The sequence below is a fragment of the Phalangium opilio genome, unplaced genomic scaffold, assembly GCF_054372755.1.
Source record: "Phalangium opilio isolate 3A_F unplaced genomic scaffold, DU_Popi_V2 ptg000021l_1, whole genome shotgun sequence".
Taxonomy (NCBI): domain Eukaryota; kingdom Metazoa; phylum Arthropoda; class Arachnida; order Opiliones; family Phalangiidae; genus Phalangium; species Phalangium opilio.
In genome coordinates, this window is record NW_028324153.1 from 3886663 (window position 1) to 3903717 (window position 17055).

At 40.9% G+C, this 17055-nt stretch overlaps 16 pseudogenes; all 16 read right to left on the reverse strand.

Annotated features, from left to right (window-relative positions):
- Window positions 1-463: 463 nt before the first annotated feature.
- On the reverse strand, window positions 464-582 carry LOC149697033 (5S ribosomal RNA; annotated as a pseudogene).
- A 123-nt stretch (window positions 583-705) lies between these two features.
- Window positions 706-824, reverse strand: LOC149697034 (5S ribosomal RNA; annotated as a pseudogene).
- A 137-nt stretch (window positions 825-961) lies between these two features.
- On the reverse strand, window positions 962-1080 carry LOC149697035 (5S ribosomal RNA; annotated as a pseudogene).
- Window positions 1081-1920: 840 nt separating this feature from the next.
- On the reverse strand, window positions 1921-2040 carry LOC149697036 (5S ribosomal RNA; annotated as a pseudogene).
- A 118-nt stretch (window positions 2041-2158) lies between these two features.
- On the reverse strand, window positions 2159-2261 carry LOC149697037 (5S ribosomal RNA; annotated as a pseudogene).
- A 580-nt stretch (window positions 2262-2841) lies between these two features.
- Window positions 2842-2960, reverse strand: LOC149697038 (5S ribosomal RNA; annotated as a pseudogene).
- Window positions 2961-3083: 123 nt separating this feature from the next.
- LOC149697039 (5S ribosomal RNA) lies at window positions 3084-3202 on the reverse strand (annotated as a pseudogene).
- A 137-nt stretch (window positions 3203-3339) lies between these two features.
- On the reverse strand, window positions 3340-3458 carry LOC149697040 (5S ribosomal RNA; annotated as a pseudogene).
- Window positions 3459-4298: 840 nt separating this feature from the next.
- LOC149697041 (5S ribosomal RNA) lies at window positions 4299-4418 on the reverse strand (annotated as a pseudogene).
- A 118-nt stretch (window positions 4419-4536) lies between these two features.
- Window positions 4537-4639, reverse strand: LOC149697042 (5S ribosomal RNA; annotated as a pseudogene).
- A 580-nt stretch (window positions 4640-5219) lies between these two features.
- On the reverse strand, window positions 5220-5338 carry LOC149697043 (5S ribosomal RNA; annotated as a pseudogene).
- A 123-nt stretch (window positions 5339-5461) lies between these two features.
- On the reverse strand, window positions 5462-5580 carry LOC149697044 (5S ribosomal RNA; annotated as a pseudogene).
- A 122-nt stretch (window positions 5581-5702) lies between these two features.
- LOC149697045 (5S ribosomal RNA) lies at window positions 5703-5821 on the reverse strand (annotated as a pseudogene).
- A 361-nt stretch (window positions 5822-6182) lies between these two features.
- LOC149697046 (5S ribosomal RNA) lies at window positions 6183-6301 on the reverse strand (annotated as a pseudogene).
- A 362-nt stretch (window positions 6302-6663) lies between these two features.
- On the reverse strand, window positions 6664-6782 carry LOC149697047 (5S ribosomal RNA; annotated as a pseudogene).
- A 361-nt stretch (window positions 6783-7143) lies between these two features.
- LOC149697048 (5S ribosomal RNA) lies at window positions 7144-7262 on the reverse strand (annotated as a pseudogene).
- Window positions 7263-17055: the final 9793 nt, after the last annotated feature.

The window sequence follows — 17055 nt, forward strand, 5'->3', positions numbered from 1 at the left end:
AAGCCATCGGCAAGCAGTGTTCCCAAGTACTGACTGCGCTCGACGCTGCTTAACTTCGGTTATCGGACGAGAACCGGTGTATTCAGCGTGATATGGCCGTTGCCGAGAGTGCTAGTTAATAATTTGAATTTAATTAACTTTCATCTTTATAAAACAATAACAAAAAGAAGATATGTTTGCTTCTTTCATATCGGGTGGAATTTAAAAGAGGAAACAAAAGTGAAAAACCAACGGAACGCAGTATTCCCAAGTACTGTATGCGCTCGACGCTGCTTAACTTCGGTGATCGGACGAAAACCGGTGTTTTCAGCGTGATATGGCCGTTGCCGAGAGTGCTTGTTAATAATTCGAATTTAAATTAAGTGAGACAAATTAACCTTCATTATTTTAAAACAATAACAAAAAAACATGTTTGCTTTTTTCATATCTATTAAAATTTATAAGAGGAAAAAAAAAGTGAAAAAATCAACGGCACGCAGTGTTCCTAAGTGGTCTCCCTCGAAAGTAGTGACTGCGCTCGACGCTGCTTAACTTCGGTTATCGGACGAGAACCGGTGTATTAAGCGTGATATGGCCGTTGCCGAGAGTGCTAGTTAATAATTTGAATTTAATTAACTTTCATCTTTATAAAACAATAACAAAAAAGAAGATATGTTTGCTTTTTTCATATCTATTAAAATTTAAAAGAGGAAAAAAAAGTGAAAAAGCCAACGGCACGCAGTGTTCCTAAGTGGTCGCCCTCCCAAGTACTGACTGCGCTCGACGGTACTTAACTTCGGTGATAGGACTAGAACCGGTGTTTTCAGCGTGATATGGCCGTTGCCGAGAGTGCTAGTTAATAATTCGAATTTAAATTGAGTGAGACAAATTAACCTTCATCATTTTAAAACAATAACAAAAAGAAAACATGTTTGCTTTTTTCATATCTATTAAAATTTAAAAGAGGAATAAAAAGTGAAAAAGCCAACGACACGCAGTGTTCCTAAGTGGTCTCCCTCCCAAGTAGTGACTGCGCACGAGGCTGCTTAACTTCGGTTATCGGACGAGAACCGGTGAATTCAGCGTGATATGGCCGTTGCCGAGAATGCTAGTTAATAATTTGAATTTAATTAACTTTCTTCTTTATAAAACAATAACAAAAAGAAGATATGTTTGCTTTTTTCATATCTGGTGGAATTTGAAAGAGGAAACAAAAGTGAAAAAGCAAACGGCACGCAGTTTTCCCAAGTACTGACTGCGCTCGACGCTGCTAACGTCGGCGATCGGACGAGAACCGGTGTTCTCAGCGTGATATGGCCGTTGCCGAGAGTGCTAGATAATAATTCGAATTTAAATTAAGTGAGACAAATTAACCTTCATCTTTTTAAAACAATAACAAAAAGAAAATATGTTTGCTTTTTTCATATCTATTGGAATTTAAAAGAGGAAAAAAAAGTGAAAAAGCTAACGGCACGCAGTGTTCCTTAGTCGTCGCCCTCCCAAATACTGACTGCGCTCGACGCTGCTTAATTTCGGTTATCGTACGAGAACCGGTGTATTCAGCGTTTTATGGCCGTTGCCGATAGTGCTAGTTAATAATTTGAATTAAATTAACTTTCATCTTTATAAAACAATAACAAAAAGAAGATATGTGTGCTTTTTTCAAATCGGGTGGAATTTAAAAGAGGAAACAAAAGTGAAAAACCAACGGCACGCAGTATTCCCAAGTACTGACTGCGCTCGACGCTGCTAACGTCGGCGATCGGACGAGAACCGTTGTTCTCAGCGTGATATGGCCGTTGCCGAGAGTGCTAGATAATAATTCGAATTTAAATTAAGTGAGACAAATTAACCTTCATCTTTTTAAAACAATGACAAAAAGAAAATATGTTTGCTTTTTTCATATCTATTGGAATTTAAAAGAGGAAAAAAAAGTGAAAAAGCTAACGGCACGCAGTTGTTCCTAAGTGTTCGCCCTCCCAAGTACTGACTGCGCTCGACGCTGCTTAACTTCGGTGATCGGACGAAAACCGGTGTTTTCAGCGTGATATGGCCGTTGCCGAGAGTGCTAGTTAATAATTTGAACTTAATTAACCTTCATCTTTATAAAAAATAACAATAAGAAGATATGTTTGTTTTTTCATATCTGGTGGAATTTAAGAGGAAACAAAAGTGAAAAAGCCATCGGCATGCAGTGTTCCCAAGTACTGACTGCGCTCGACGCTGCTTAACTTCGGTGATCGGACGAGAACCGGTGTATTCAGCGTGATATGGCCGTTGCCGAGAGTGCTAGTTAATAATTTGAACTTAATTAACCTTCATCTTTATAAAAAATAACAATAAGAAGATATGTTTGTTTTTTCATATCTGGTGGAATTTAAGAGGAAACAAAAGTGAAAAAGCCATCGGCAAGCAGTGTTCCCAAGTACTGACTGCGCTCGACGCTGCTTAACTTCGGTTATCGGACGAGAACCGGTGTATTCAGCGTGATATGGCCGTTGCCGAGAGTGCTAGTTAATAATTTGAATTTAATTAACTTTCATCTTTATAAAACAATAACAAAAAGAAGATATGTTTGCTTCTTTCATATCGGGTGGAATTTAAAAGAGGAAACAAAAGTGAAAAACCAACGGAACGCAGTATTCCCAAGTACTGTATGCGCTCGACGCTGCTTAACTTCGGTGATCGGACGAAAACCGGTGTTTTCAGCGTGATATGGCCGTTGCCGAGAGTGCTTGTTAATAATTCGAATTTAAATTAAGTGAGACAAATTAACCTTCATTATTTTAAAACAATAACAAAAAAACATGTTTGCTTTTTTCATATCTATTAAAATTTATAAGAGGAAAAAAAAAGTTGAAAAATCAACGGCACGCAGTGTTCCTAAGTGGTCTCCCTCGAAAGTAGTGACTGCGCTCGACGCTGCTTAACTTCGGTTATCGGACGAGAACCGGTGTATTAAGCGTGATATGGCCGTTGCCGAGAGTGCTAGTTAATAATTTGAATTTAATTAACTTTCATCTTTATAAAACAATAACAAAAAAGAAGATATGTTTGCTTTTTTCATATCTATTAAAATTTAAAAGAGGAAAAAAAAGTGAAAAAGCCAACGGCACGCAGTGTTCCTAAGTGGTCGCCCTCCCAAGTACTGACTGCGCTCGACGGTACTTAACTTCGGTGATAGGACTAGAACCGGTGTTTTCAGCGTGATATGGCCGTTGCCGAGAGTGCTAGTTAATAATTCGAATTTAAATTGAGTGAGACAAATTAACCTTCATCATTTTAAAACAATAACAAAAAGAAAACATGTTTGCTTTTTTCATATCTATTAAAATTTAAAAGAGGAATAAAAAGTGAAAAAGCCAACGACACGCAGTGTTCCTAAGTGGTCTCCCTCCCAAGTAGTGACTGCGCACGAGGCTGCTTAACTTCGGTTATCGGACGAGAACCGGTGAATTCAGCGTGATATGGCCGTTGCCGAGAATGCTAGTTAATAATTTGAATTTAATTAACTTTCTTCTTTATAAAACAATAACAAAAAGAAGATATGTTTGCTTTTTTCATATCTGGTGGAATTTGAAAGAGGAAACAAAAGTGAAAAAGCAAACGGCACGCAGTTTTCCCAAGTACTGACTGCGCTCGACGCTGCTAACGTCGGCGATCGGACGAGAACCGGTGTTCTCAGCGTGATATGGCCGTTGCCGAGAGTGCTAGATAATAATTCGAATTTAAATTAAGTGAGACAAATTAACCTTCATCTTTTTAAAACAATAACAAAAAGAAAATATGTTTGCTTTTTTCATATCTATTGGAATTTAAAAGAGGAAAAAAAAGTGAAAAAGCTAACGGCACGCAGTGTTCCTTAGTCGTCGCCCTCCCAAATACTGACTGCGCTCGACGCTGCTTAATTTCGGTTATCGTACGAGAACCGGTGTATTCAGCGTTTTATGGCCGTTGCCGATAGTGCTAGTTAATAATTTGAATTAAATTAACTTTCATCTTTATAAAACAATAACAAAAAGAAGATATGTGTGCTTTTTTCAAATCGGGTGGAATTTAAAAGAGGAAACAAAAGTGAAAAACCAACGGCACGCAGTATTCCCAAGTACTGACTGCGCTCGACGCTGCTAACGTCGGCGATCGGACGAGAACCGTTGTTCTCAGCGTGATATGGCCGTTGCCGAGAGTGCTAGATAATAATTCGAATTTAAATTAAGTGAGACAAATTAACCTTCATCTTTTTAAAACAATGACAAAAAGAAAATATGTTTGCTTTTTTCATATCTATTGGAATTTAAAAGAGGAAAAAAAAGTGAAAAAGCTAACGGCACGCAGTTGTTCCTAAGTGTTCGCCCTCCCAAGTACTGACTGCGCTCGACGCTGCTTAACTTCGGTGATCGGACGAAAACCGGTGTTTTCAGCGTGATATGGCCGTTGCCGAGAGTGCTAGTTAATAATTTGAACTTAATTAACCTTCATCTTTATAAAAAATAACAATAAGAAGATATGTTTGTTTTTTCATATCTGGTGGAATTTAAGAGGAAACAAAAGTGAAAAAGCCATCGGCATGCAGTGTTCCCAAGTACTGACTGCGCTCGACGCTGCTTAACTTCGGTGATCGGACGAGAACCGGTGTATTCAGCGTGATATGGCCGTTGCCGAGAGTGCTAGTTAATAATTTGAACTTAATTAACCTTCATCTTTATAAAAAATAACAATAAGAAGATATGTTTGTTTTTTCATATCTGGTGGAATTTAAGAGGAAACAAAAGTGAAAAAGCCATCGGCAAGCAGTGTTCCCAAGTACTGACTGCGCTCGACGCTGCTTAACTTCGGTTATCGGACGAGAATCGGTGTATTCAGCGTGATATGGCCGTTGCCGAGAGTGCTAGTTAATAATTTGAATTTAATTAACTTTCATCTTTATAAAACAATAACAAAAAGAAGATATGTTTGCTTCTTTCATATCGGGTGGAATTTAAAAGAGGAAACAAAAGTGAAAAACCAACGGAACGCAGTATTCCCAAGTACTGTATGCGCTCGACGCTGCTTAACTTCGGTGATCGGACGAAAACCGGTGTTTTCAGCGTGATATGGCCGTTGCCGAGAGTGCTTGTTAATAATTCGAATTTAAATTAAGTGAGACAAATTAACCTTCATCATTTTAAAACAATAACAAAAAAACATGTTTGCTTTTTTCATATCTATTAAAATTTATAAGAGGAAAAAAAAAGTGAAAAAATCAACGGCACGCAGTGTTCCTAAGTGGTCTCCCTCGAAAGTAGTGACTGCGCTCGACGCTGCTTAACTTCGGTTATCGGACGAGAACCGGTGTATTAAGCGTGATATGGCCGTTGCCGAGAGTGCTAGTTAATAATTTGAATTTAATTAACTTTCATCTTTATAAAACATTAACAAAAAAGAAGATATGTTTGCTTTTTTCATATCTATTAAAATTTAAAAGAGGAAAAAAAAGTGAAAAAGCCAACGGCACGCAGTGTTCCTAAGTGGTCGCCCTCCCAAGTACTGACTGCGCTCGACGGTGCTTAACTTCGGTGATAGGACTAGAACCGGTGTTTTCAGCGTGATATGGCCGTTGCCGAGAGTGCTAGTTAATAATTTGAATTTAATTAACTTTCATCTTTATAAAACAATAACAAAAAGAAAACATGTTTGCTTTTTTCATATCTATTAAAATTTAAATGGGGAAGAAAAATTGAAAAAGCCAACGGCACGCAGTGTTCCTAAGTGGTCTCTCTCCCAAGTAGTGACTGCGCTCGACGCTGCTTAACTTCGGTTATCGGACGAGAACCGGTGTATTCAGCGTGATATGGCCGTTGCCGAGAGTGCTAAATAATAATTTGAATTTAATTAACTTTCATCATTATAAAACAATAACAAAAAGAAGATATGTTTGCTTTTTTCATATCTGGTAGAATTTGAAAGAGGAAACAAAAGTGAAAAAGCAAACGGCACGCAGTATTCCCAAGTACTGACTGCGCTCGACGCTGCTAACGTCGGCGATCGGACGAGAACCGGTGTTCTCAGCGTGATATGGCCGTTGCCGAGAGTGCTAGATAATAATTCGAATTTAAATTAAGTGAGACAAATTAACCTTCATCTTTTTCAAACAATAACAAAAAGAAAATATGTTTGCTTTTTTCATATCTATTGGAATTTAAAAGAGGAAAAAAAAGTGAAAAAGCTAACAGCACGCAATGTTCCTAAGTGGTCGCCCTCCCAAGTACTGACTGCGCTCGACGCTGCTTAACTTTGGTTATCGGACGAGAACTGGTGTATTCAGCGTGATATGGCCATTGCCGAGAGTGCTAGTTAATAATTTGAATTTAATTAACCTTCATCTTTATAAAACAATAACAAAAAGAAGATATGTTTGCTTTTTTCATATCTGGTGGAATTTAAAAGAGGAAACAAAAGTGAAAAAACAAACGGCACGCAGTATTCCCAAGTACTGTATGCGCTCGACGCTGCTTAACTTCGGTGATCGGACGTGAACCGGTCTTTTCAGCGTGATATGGCCGTTGCCGAGAGTGCTAGTTAATAATTCGAATTTAAATTAAGTGAGACAAATTAACCTTCATCATTTTAAAACAATAACAAAAAGAAAACATGTTTGCTTTTTTCATATCTATTAAAATTTAAAAGAGGAAAAAAAAGTGAAAAAGCCAACGGCACGCAGTGTTCCTAAGTGGTCTCCCTCCCAAGTAGTGACTGCGCTCGACGCTGCTTAACTTCGGTTATCGGACGAGAACCGGTGTATTCAGCGTGATATGGCCGTTGCCGAGAGTGCTAGTTAATAATTTGAATTTAATTAACCTTCATCTTTATAAAACAATAACAAAAAGAAGATATGTTTGCTTTTTTCATATCTGGTGGAATTTAAAAGAGGAAACAAAAGTGAAAAAACAAACGGCACGCAGTATTCCCAAGTACTGTATGCGCTCGACGCTGCTTAACTTCGGTGATCGGACGTGAACCGGTGTTTTCTGCGTGATATGGCCGTTGTCGAGAGTGCTAGTTAATAATTCGAATTTAAATTAAGTGAGACAAATTAACCTTCATCATTTTAAAACAATAACAAAAAGAAAACATGTTTGCTTTTTTCATATCTATTAAAATTTAAATGGGGAAAAAAAGTGAAAAAGCCAAAGGCACGCAGTGTTCCTAAGTGGTCTCCCTCCCAAGTAGTGACTGCGCTCGACGCTGCTTAACTTCGGTTATCGGACGAGAACCGGTGAATTCAGCGTGATATGGCCGTTGCCGAGAATGCTAGTTAATAATTTGAATTTAATTAACTTTCTTCTTTATAAAACAATAACAAAAAGAAGATATGTTTGCTTTTTTCATATCTGGTGGAATTTGAAAGAGGAAACAAAAGTGAAAAGGCAAACGGCACGCAGTATTCCCAAGTACTGACTGCGCTCGACGCTGCTAACGTCGGCGATCGGACGAGAACCGGTGTTCTCAGCGTGATATGGCCGTTGCCGAGAGTGCTAGATAATAATTCGAATTTAAATTAAGTGAGACAAATTAACCTTCATCTTTTTCATACAATAACAAAAAGAAAATATGTTTGCTTTTTTCATATCTATTGGAATTTAAAAGAGGAAAAAAAAGTGAAAAAGCTAACGGCACGCAGTGTTCCTAAGTGGTCGCCCTCCCAAGTACTGACTGCGCTCGACGCTGCTTAACTTCGGTTATTGTTAGAAGGTTACTTTTGATTTTTGAAAATAAACTTTGCAGGCTCGTAACTCTGGTTCTACCAGAGATACGGGGATGTAAATAATGTGACCTTGACAAAAATGTTCGGATAATTATAAAGGTCTTTGCATGTTCCAAGAAAAATAAAAACTTCGCGGTTTCGAATCAATGGCCTTCCGGGAGTGAGGCGGATGCGATAACCGCTACACTAAAGATATGTTATTATTTTTAATCGAAAGAACAGGGTCAAGTAATTAAGCAATACGTGAACAAACAAACCCCTCCATAGAAAATGCATTAGACTATACTTTGCAAGGCCCATAACTCTGTGTCTACTAGAGATACCGGGATGTCCTTAGGATATGTTATAGTCCAATTTGTCATTCATCTAACCATACTAAAAACTTTGGGCTACGACAAACAGGGGCCGAGTACTTAAGCGAAACGTAAAGAAACAAACCCCCTCCATAGGAAATGAGTTAGACTATACTTTGCAGGCTCGTAACTCTGTTTCCACTGGAGATACGGGGATGTCCTTTGAGTATGTTATAGTCCAATTTGTCCCCCATCTAACCATACTAAAAACATTGAGCTACGACAAACAGGGGCCGAGTAATTAAGCTGTTGGGTTCCAAGACTTTGGGATTACAGCCATACGAAGCTCTTTCGGGAGTACGCTGCACTTGAGCCGTCGTTAACGATGTGCTCTGACAAAACCGTTACCAGCTTTGATTTCACTAAGCCATTCAGCATCCACTTTCCCAGTCGGGCCGAGTGGACTAACCTGCTGCCTCTTGGCACTGGGGGTGAAACTATTTGGTTCACCGATGGTTCCAAGACTGATTCCGGCGCTGGCGCCGGCTATTACTGCCAAACTACAAGGGTCGGTTTTTCTGCTTGCTTGGGCACCTTTGCTAGTGTGTTCCAAGCGGAAATTGCCGCGATCTGTTATTGCGCAGACTACTGCATTAACAAAGGGTATAACGGACGGACTGTGAGGATCTATTCTGACAGTCAGGCCGCCCTGAATGCGCTGGACCAGTGTCAGATTACCTCTCAACTGGTGCGTAGCTGCCTTGATCTGCTAGCGCAACTGGCGTCCTGCAACAGGGTTCTGTTGTACTGGGTGCCAGGGCATAGCGGTTATTATGGCAATGAGCAAGCCGATAGATTTGCGAAAAGGGGCGCGGAGGCCAAGCTCTTGGGGCCGGAGCCGGCCGTCCCCATCCCCTACGGGCATGTCAAACGGAGCCTGCATGACAGGATGACTGTCATACAAAACCAGCTCTGGCATGACATGGATGGCCAGAGACAGACAAAACAGTTAGTCAATGGTCCCTGCAGGTCTCGTGCTAGAGACCTAATTTCGCTCAGCAGATGGGATATTAGGCTGGCCACCGGTCTTCTGACCGGACACTGTCGGCTAAATAGGCACCTCCATCTGATGGGTCTTGCTGACGACCCCCTCTGCAGGTCGTGCCAGGAGAAGGAAGAAACATCCGCTCACGTACTTTGCGAGTGCGACTTCTTCGCCTCGCTTAGACTAGAACATTTTGATTCACACACTGTGGAGCCCTCGCGGGTCTCCTCTTTTACGGTGGAGCGAATTCTTCGCTACGCTGTGGCTACGGGCCTATTCAAGGCCTGATTTTGAGGTTGCACAATATGCCTTTGGCATCGGTGCTAGGGCGTGAGCCCCGCCTCATCAACAATAATAAATAATAATAATTAAGCTAAACGTAAACAAACAACCCGTCCTTAGGAAATGCATTAGACTATACTTTGCAGGCCCATAACTCTGTGTCTACTAGAGATACGGGGATGTAATTAGGATATGTTATAGTGCAAATTGTCCCCCATCTAACCATACTAAAAACATTGAGCTACGACAAACAAGGGCCGAGATATTAAGCAAAATGTTCGTCAACTTTGGTATCGTCTCACTTATTTTTATTATGTTACTTATGATTTTTGCACTAAACTTTGGAGGCTCATAACTCTTGTTCTACAAGAGATACTGGGATCTCCTTTGGAAATGTTATAGTACTCTTTGCTCCCCATACAAGGATACTTTAAACTTGAGGCTACCTCAATATCGTCGTCAACTTATTTTTTGTCTCACTTATTGTTAGAAGGTTACTTTTGATTTTTGAAAATAAACTTTGCAGGCTCGTAACTCTGGTTCTACCAGAGATACGGGGATGTAAATAATGTGACCTTGACACAAATGTTCGGATAATTATAAAGGTCTTTGCATGTATTTCCTATGAAGGGGTTTGTTTGTTTACGATTAGCTTAATTACTCGACAGAGTAGAAACAGAGTTACGAGCCTGCAAAGTTTATTTTCAAAAATCAAGTAACCTTCTAACAATAAGTGAGACAAAAAATAAAATGACGACGATATTGAGGTAGCCTCAAGTTTAAATTATCCTTGTATGGGGAGCAAAGAGTACTAAAACATATCCAAAGGAGATCCCAGTATCTCTTGTAGAACAAGAGCTATGAGCCTCCAAAGTTTAGTGCAAAAATCATAAGTAACATAATAAAAATAAGTGAGACGATAACAAAGTTGACGAACATTTTGCTTAATATCTCGGCCCTTGTTTGTCGTAGCTCAATTTTTTTAGTATGGTTAGATGGGGGACAATTTGGACTATAACATATCCTAAGGACATCCCCGTATCTCTAGTAGACACAGAGTTATGGGCCTGCAAAGTATAGTCTAATGCATTTCCTAAGGACGGGTTGTTTGTTTACGTTTAGCTTAATTACTCGGCCCCTGTTTGTCGTAGCTCAATGTTTTTAGTATGGTTAGATGGGGGACAAATTGGACTATAACATACTCAAAGGACATCCCCGTATCTACAGTAGAAACAGAGTTACGAGCCTGAAAAGTATAGTCTAATGCATTTTCTATAGAGGGGTTTGTTTGTTCACGTATTGATTAATTACTTGACCCTGTTCTTTCGATTAAAAATAATAACATATCTTTAGTGTAGCGGTTATCGCATCCGCCTCACTCCCGGAAGGCCACAGGTTCGAAACCGCGAAGTTTTTTTTTATAATTATCCGAACATTTGTGTCAAGGTCACATTATTTACATCCCCGTATCTCTGGTAGAACCAGAGTTACCAGCCTCCAGAATTTAGTCTAATGTATTTCCTATAGAGGGGTTTGTTTGTTTACGATTAGCTTAATTACTCGACTACTGTTTGTCGTAGCCCTAATTCTTAGTATGGCTAGATGGGGGACAAATTGGTCTATAACATACTCAAAGGACATCCCCGTATCTCCAGTAGAAACAGAGTTACGAGCCTAAAAAGTTTATTTTCAAAAATCAAAAGTAACCTTCTAACAATAAGTGAGACAAAAAATAAGTTGACGACGATATTGAGGTAGCCTCAAGTTTAAAGTATCCTTGTATGGGGAGCAAAGAGTACTATAACATATCCAAAGGAGATCCCAGTATCTCTTGTAGAACAAGAGTTATGAGCCTCCAAAGTTTAGTGCAAAAATCATAAGTAACATAATAAAAATAAGTGAGACGATACCAAAGTTGACGAACATTTTGCTTAATATCTCGGCCCTTGTTTGCCGTAGCTCAATGTTTTTAGTATGGTTAGATGGGGGACAATTTGGACTATAACATATCCTAAGGACATCCCCGTATCTCTAGTAGACACAGAGTTATGGGCCTGCAAAATAGAGTCTAATGCATTTCCTAAGGACGGGTTGTTTGTTTACGTTTAGCTTAATTACTCGGCCCCTGTTTGTCGTAGCTCAATGTTTTTAGTATGGTCAGATGGGGGACAAATTGGACTATAACATACTCAAAGGACATCCCCGTATCTCCAGTGGAAACAGAGTTACGAGCCTGCAAAATTATAGTCTAACTCATTTCCTGTGGAGGGGGTTTGTTTCTTTACGTTTCGCTTAAGTACTCGGCCCCTGTTTGTCGTAGCCCAAAGTTTTTAGTATGGTTAGATGGAGGACAAATTGGACTATAACATATCCTAAGGACATCCCGGTATCTCTAAAAGACACAGAGTTATGGGCCTTGCAAAGTATAGTCTAATGCATTTTCTATGGAGGGGTTTGTTTGTTCACGTATTGCTTAATTACTTGACCCTGTTCTTTCGATTAAAAATAATAACATATCTTTAGTATAGCGGTTATCGCATCCGCCTCACTCCCGAAGGCCACAGGTTCGAAACCGCGAAGTTTTTTTTTATAATTATCCGAACATTTGTGTCAAGGTCACATTATTTACATCCCCGTATCTCTGGTAGAACCAGAGTTACGAGCCTCCAGAATTTAGTCTAATGGATTTCCTATGGAGGGGTTTGTTTGTTTACGATTAGCTTAATTACTCGACTATTGTTTGTCGTAGCTCAATGTTTTTAGTATGGTTAGATGGGGGACAAATTGGACTATAACATACTCAAAGGACATCCCCGTATCTCCAGTAGAAACAGAGTTACGAGCCTGCAAAGTATAGTCTAATGCATTTTCTATGGAGGGGTTTGTTTGTTCACGTATTGCTTAATTACTTGACCCTGTTCTTTCGATTAAAAATAATAACATATCTTTAGTGTAGCGGTTATCGCATCCGCCTCACTCCCGGAAGGCCACAGGTTCGAAACCGCGAAGTTTTTTTTTTTTTGCTTGGAACATGCAAAGACCTTTATAATTATCCGAACATTTGTGTCAAGGTCACATTATTTACATCCCCGTATCTCTGGTAGAACCAGAGTTACGAGCCTGCAAAGTATATTTTCAAAAATCAAAAGTAACCTTCTAACAATAAGTGAGACAAAAAGTAAGTTGACGACGATATTGAGGTAGCCTCAAGTTTAAAGTATCCTTGTATGGGGAGCAAAGAGTACTATAACATATCCAAAGGAGATCCCAGTATCTCTTGTAGAACAAGAGTTATGAGCCTCCAAAGTTTAGTGCAAAAATCATAAATAACATAATAAAAATAAGTGAGACGATACCAAAGTTGACGAACATTTTGCTTAATATCTCGGCCCCTGTTTGTCGTAGCTCAATGTTTTTAGTATGGTTAGATGGGTGACAAATTGGACAATAACATACTCAAAGGACATCCCCGTATCTTCAGTAGAAACAGAGTTACGAGCCTGCAAAGTATAGTCTAATGCATTTCCTATGGAGGGGGTTTGTTTCGTTACGTTTTGCTTAATATCTCGGCCCCTGTTTGTCGTAGATCAATGTTTTTTGTATGGTTAGATGGGAGACAAATTGGACTAAAACATACTCAAAGGACATCCCCGTATATCCAGTAGAAACAGAGTTACGAGCCTGCAAAGTATAGTATAATGCATTTTCTATGGAGGGGTTTGTTTGTTCACGTATTGCTTAATTACTTGACCCTGTTCTTTCGATTAATAATAATAACATATATTTAGTGTAGCGGTTATCGCATCCGCCTCACTCCCGGAAGGCCACAGGTTCGAAACCGCGAAGTTTTTTTTTATAATTATCCGAACATTTGTGTCAAGGTCACATTATTTACATCCCCGTATCTCTGGTAGAACCAGAGTTACGAGCCTCCAGAATTTAGTCTAATGGATTTCCTATGGAGGGGTTTGTTTGTTTACGATTAGCTTAATTACTCGACTATTGTTTGTCGTAGCTCAATGTTTTTAGTATGGTTAGATGGGGGACAAATTGGACTATAACATACTCAAAGGGAATCCCCGTATCTCCAGTAGAAACAGAGTTACGAGCCTGCAAAGTTTATTTTCAAAAATCAAAAGTAACCTTCTAACAATAAGTGAGACAAAAAATAATTTGACGACGATATTGCGGTAGACTCAAGTTTAAAGTATCCTTGTATGGGGAGCAAAGAGTACTATAACATATCCAAAGGAGATCCCAGTATCTCTTGTAGAACAAGAGTTATGAGCCTCCAAAGTTTAGTGCAAAAATCATAAGTAACATAATAAAAATAAGTGAGACGATACCAAAGTTGACGAACATTTTGCTTAATATCTCGGCCCTTGTTTGCCGTAGCTCAATGTTTTTAGTATGGTTAGATGGGGGACAATTTGGACTATAACATATCCTAAGGACATCCCCGTATCTCTAGTAGACACAGAGTTATGGGCCTGCAAAGTATAGTCTAATGCATTTCCTAAGGACGGGTTGTTTGTTTACGTTTAGCTTAATTACTCGGCCCCTGTTTGTCGTAGCTCAATGTTTTTAGTATGGTTAGATGGGGGACAAATTGGACTATAACATACTCAAAGGACATCCCCGTATCTCCAGTGGAAACAGAGTTACGAGCCTGCAAAGTATAGTCTAACTCATTTCCTATGGAGGGGGTTTGTTTCTTTACGTTTCGCTTAAGTACTCGGCCCCTGTTTGTCGTAGCCCAAAGTTTTTAGTATGGTTAGATGAATGACAAATTGGACTATAACATATCCTAAGGACATCCCGGTATCTCTAGTAGACACAGAGTTATGGTTCTTGCAAAGTATAGTCTAATGCATTTTCTATGGAGGGGTTTGTTTGTTCACGTATTGCTTAATTACTTGACCCTGTTCTTTCGATTAAAAATAATAACATATCTTTAGTGTAGCGGTTATCGCATCCGCCTCACTCCCGGAAGGCCACAGGTTCGAAATTCTGAGCTTCCGTGGCTCAATGGTTAGCGCCTTCGGCTGTTAACCAATAGGTTGGTGGTTATAGCCCATCCGGGAGCGGTGTTGTGTGATCTCAAATGTAACGTAGAAAGCCAAAGTTTTTCCACAATACCTGACGACCATTTCATTTTTGGGCTTCCGTGGCGCAATGGTTAGCACGTTCGGCTGTTAACCAATAGGTTGGTGGTTCGAGCCCATCCGGGAGCGGTGTTGTGAGGTCTCAAATGTGACGTAAAAAGTCAAGGTTTTCCACAATACCTGACAACCCTTTAATTTCTGAGCTTCCGTGGCTCAATGGTTAGCGCGTTCGGCTGTTAACCAATAGGTTGGTGGTTCGAGCCCACCCGGGAGCCGTGTTGTGGGATCTGAAATGTAACGTAGAAAGCCAAAGTTTTTGCACAATAAATGACGACCATTTAATTTTTGGGCTTCCGTGGCGCAATGGTTAGCGCGTTCGGCTGTTAACCAATAGGTTGGTGGTTCGAGCCCATCCGGGAGCGGTGTTGTGAGGTCTCAGATGTGACGTAAAAAGTCAAGGTTTTTACACAATACCTGACGAGCATTTAACTTTTGGGCTTCCGTGGCGCAATGTTTAGCGCGTTCGGCTGTTAACCAATAGGTTGGTGGTTCGAGCCCATCCGGGAGCGGTGTTGTGAGGTCTCAGATGTGACGTAAAAAGTCAAGGTTTTTACACAATACCTGACGAGCATTTAATTTTTGGGCTTCGGTGGCGCAATGGTTAGCGCGTTCAGCTGTTAATCGAAAGGTTGGTGGTTCGAGCCCATTCGGGAAAGGTGTTGTGGGGTCTCAAATGTAACGTAGAAAGCCAAAGTTTTTCCACAATACCTGACAACCATTTAAATTCTGAGCTTCCGTGGCTCAATGGTTAGCGCCTTCGGCTGTTAACCAATAGGTTGGTGGTTCGAGCCCATCCGGGAGCGGTGTTGTGTGATCTCAGATGTGACGTAAAAAGTCAAGGTTTTTACATAATACCTGACGAGCATTTAACTTTTGGGCTTCCGTGGCGCAATGGTTAGCGCGTTCGGCTGACCTAACGAGCATTTAACTTTTGGGCTTCCGTGGCGCAATGGTTAGCGCGTTCGGCTGTTAACCAATAGGTTGGTGGTTCGAGCCCATCCGGGAGCGGTGTTGTGAGGTCTCAGATGTGACGTAAAAAGTCAAGGTTTTTGCACAATACCTGACGAGCATTTAGCTTTTGGGCTTCCGTGGCGCAATGTTTAGCGCGTTCGGCTGTTAACCAATAGGTTGGTGGTTCGAGCCCACCCGGGAGCGGTGTTGCGTGATCTCAAATGTAACGTAGAAAGCCAAAGTTTTTCCACAACACCTGACAACCATTTAATTTCTGAGCTTCCGTGGCTCAATGGTTAGCGCGTTCGGCTGTTAACCAATAGGTTGGTGGTTCGAGCCCATCCGGGAGCGGTGTTGTGAGGTCTCAGATGTGACGTAAAAAGTCAAGGTTTTCCACAATACCTGACAACCATTTAATTTCTGAGCTTCCGTGGCTCAATGGTTAGCGCGTTCGGCTGTTAACCAATAGGTTGGTGGTTCGAGCCCATCCGGGAGCGGTGTTGTGAGGTCTCAGATGTGACGTAAAAAGTCGAGGTTTTTACACAATACCTGACGAGCATTTAACTTTTGGGCTTTCATGGCGCAATGGTTAGCGCGTTCGGCTGTTAACCAATAGGTTGGTGGTTCGAGCCCATCCGGGAGCGGTGTTGTGAGGTCTCAGATGTGACGTAAAAAGTCAAGGTTTTTACACAATACCTGACGAGCATTTAACTTTTGGGCTTCCGTGGCGCAATGGTTAGCGCGTTCGGCGGTTAACCAATAGGTTGGTGGTTCGAGCCCATCCGGGATCGGTGTTGTGAGGTCTCAGATGTGACGTAAGAAGTCAAGGTTTTTACACAATACCTGACGAGTATTTAACTTTTGGTCTTCCGTGGCGCAATGGTTAGCGCGTTCGGCTGTTAACCAATAGGTTGGTGGTTCGAGCCCATCCGGGAGCGGTGTTGTGAGGTTTCAGATGTGACGTAAAAAGTCAAGGTTTTCCACAATACCTGACAACCATTTAATTTTTGGGCTTCCGTGGCGCAGTGGTTAGCGCGTTCGGCTGTTAACCAATAGGTTGGTGGTTCGAGCCCATCCGGGAGCGGTGTTGTGAGGTCTCAGATGTGACGTAAAAAGTCAAGGTTTTTACACAATACCTGACGAGCATTTAACTTTTGGGCTTCCGTGGCGCAATGTTTAGCGCGTTCGGCTGTTAACCAATAGGTTGGTGGTTCGAGCCCATCCGGGAGCGGTGTTGTGAGGTCTCAGATGTGACGTAAAAAGTCAAGGTTTTTGCACAATACCTGACGAGCATTTAGCTTTTGGGCTTCCGTGGCGCAATGGTTAGCGCGTTCGGCTGTTAACCAATAGGTTGGTGGTTCGAGCCCACCCGGGAGCGGTGTTGTGTGATCTCAAATGTAACGTAGAAAGCCAAAGTTTTTGCACAATAAATGACGACCATTTAATTTCTGAGCTTCCGTGGCTCAATGGTTAGCGCGTTCGGCTGTTAACCAATAGGTTGGTGGTTCGAGCCCATCCGGGAGCGGTGTTGTGAGGTCTCAGATGTGACGTAAAAAGTCAAGGTTTTTACACAATACGTGACGAGCATTTAACTTT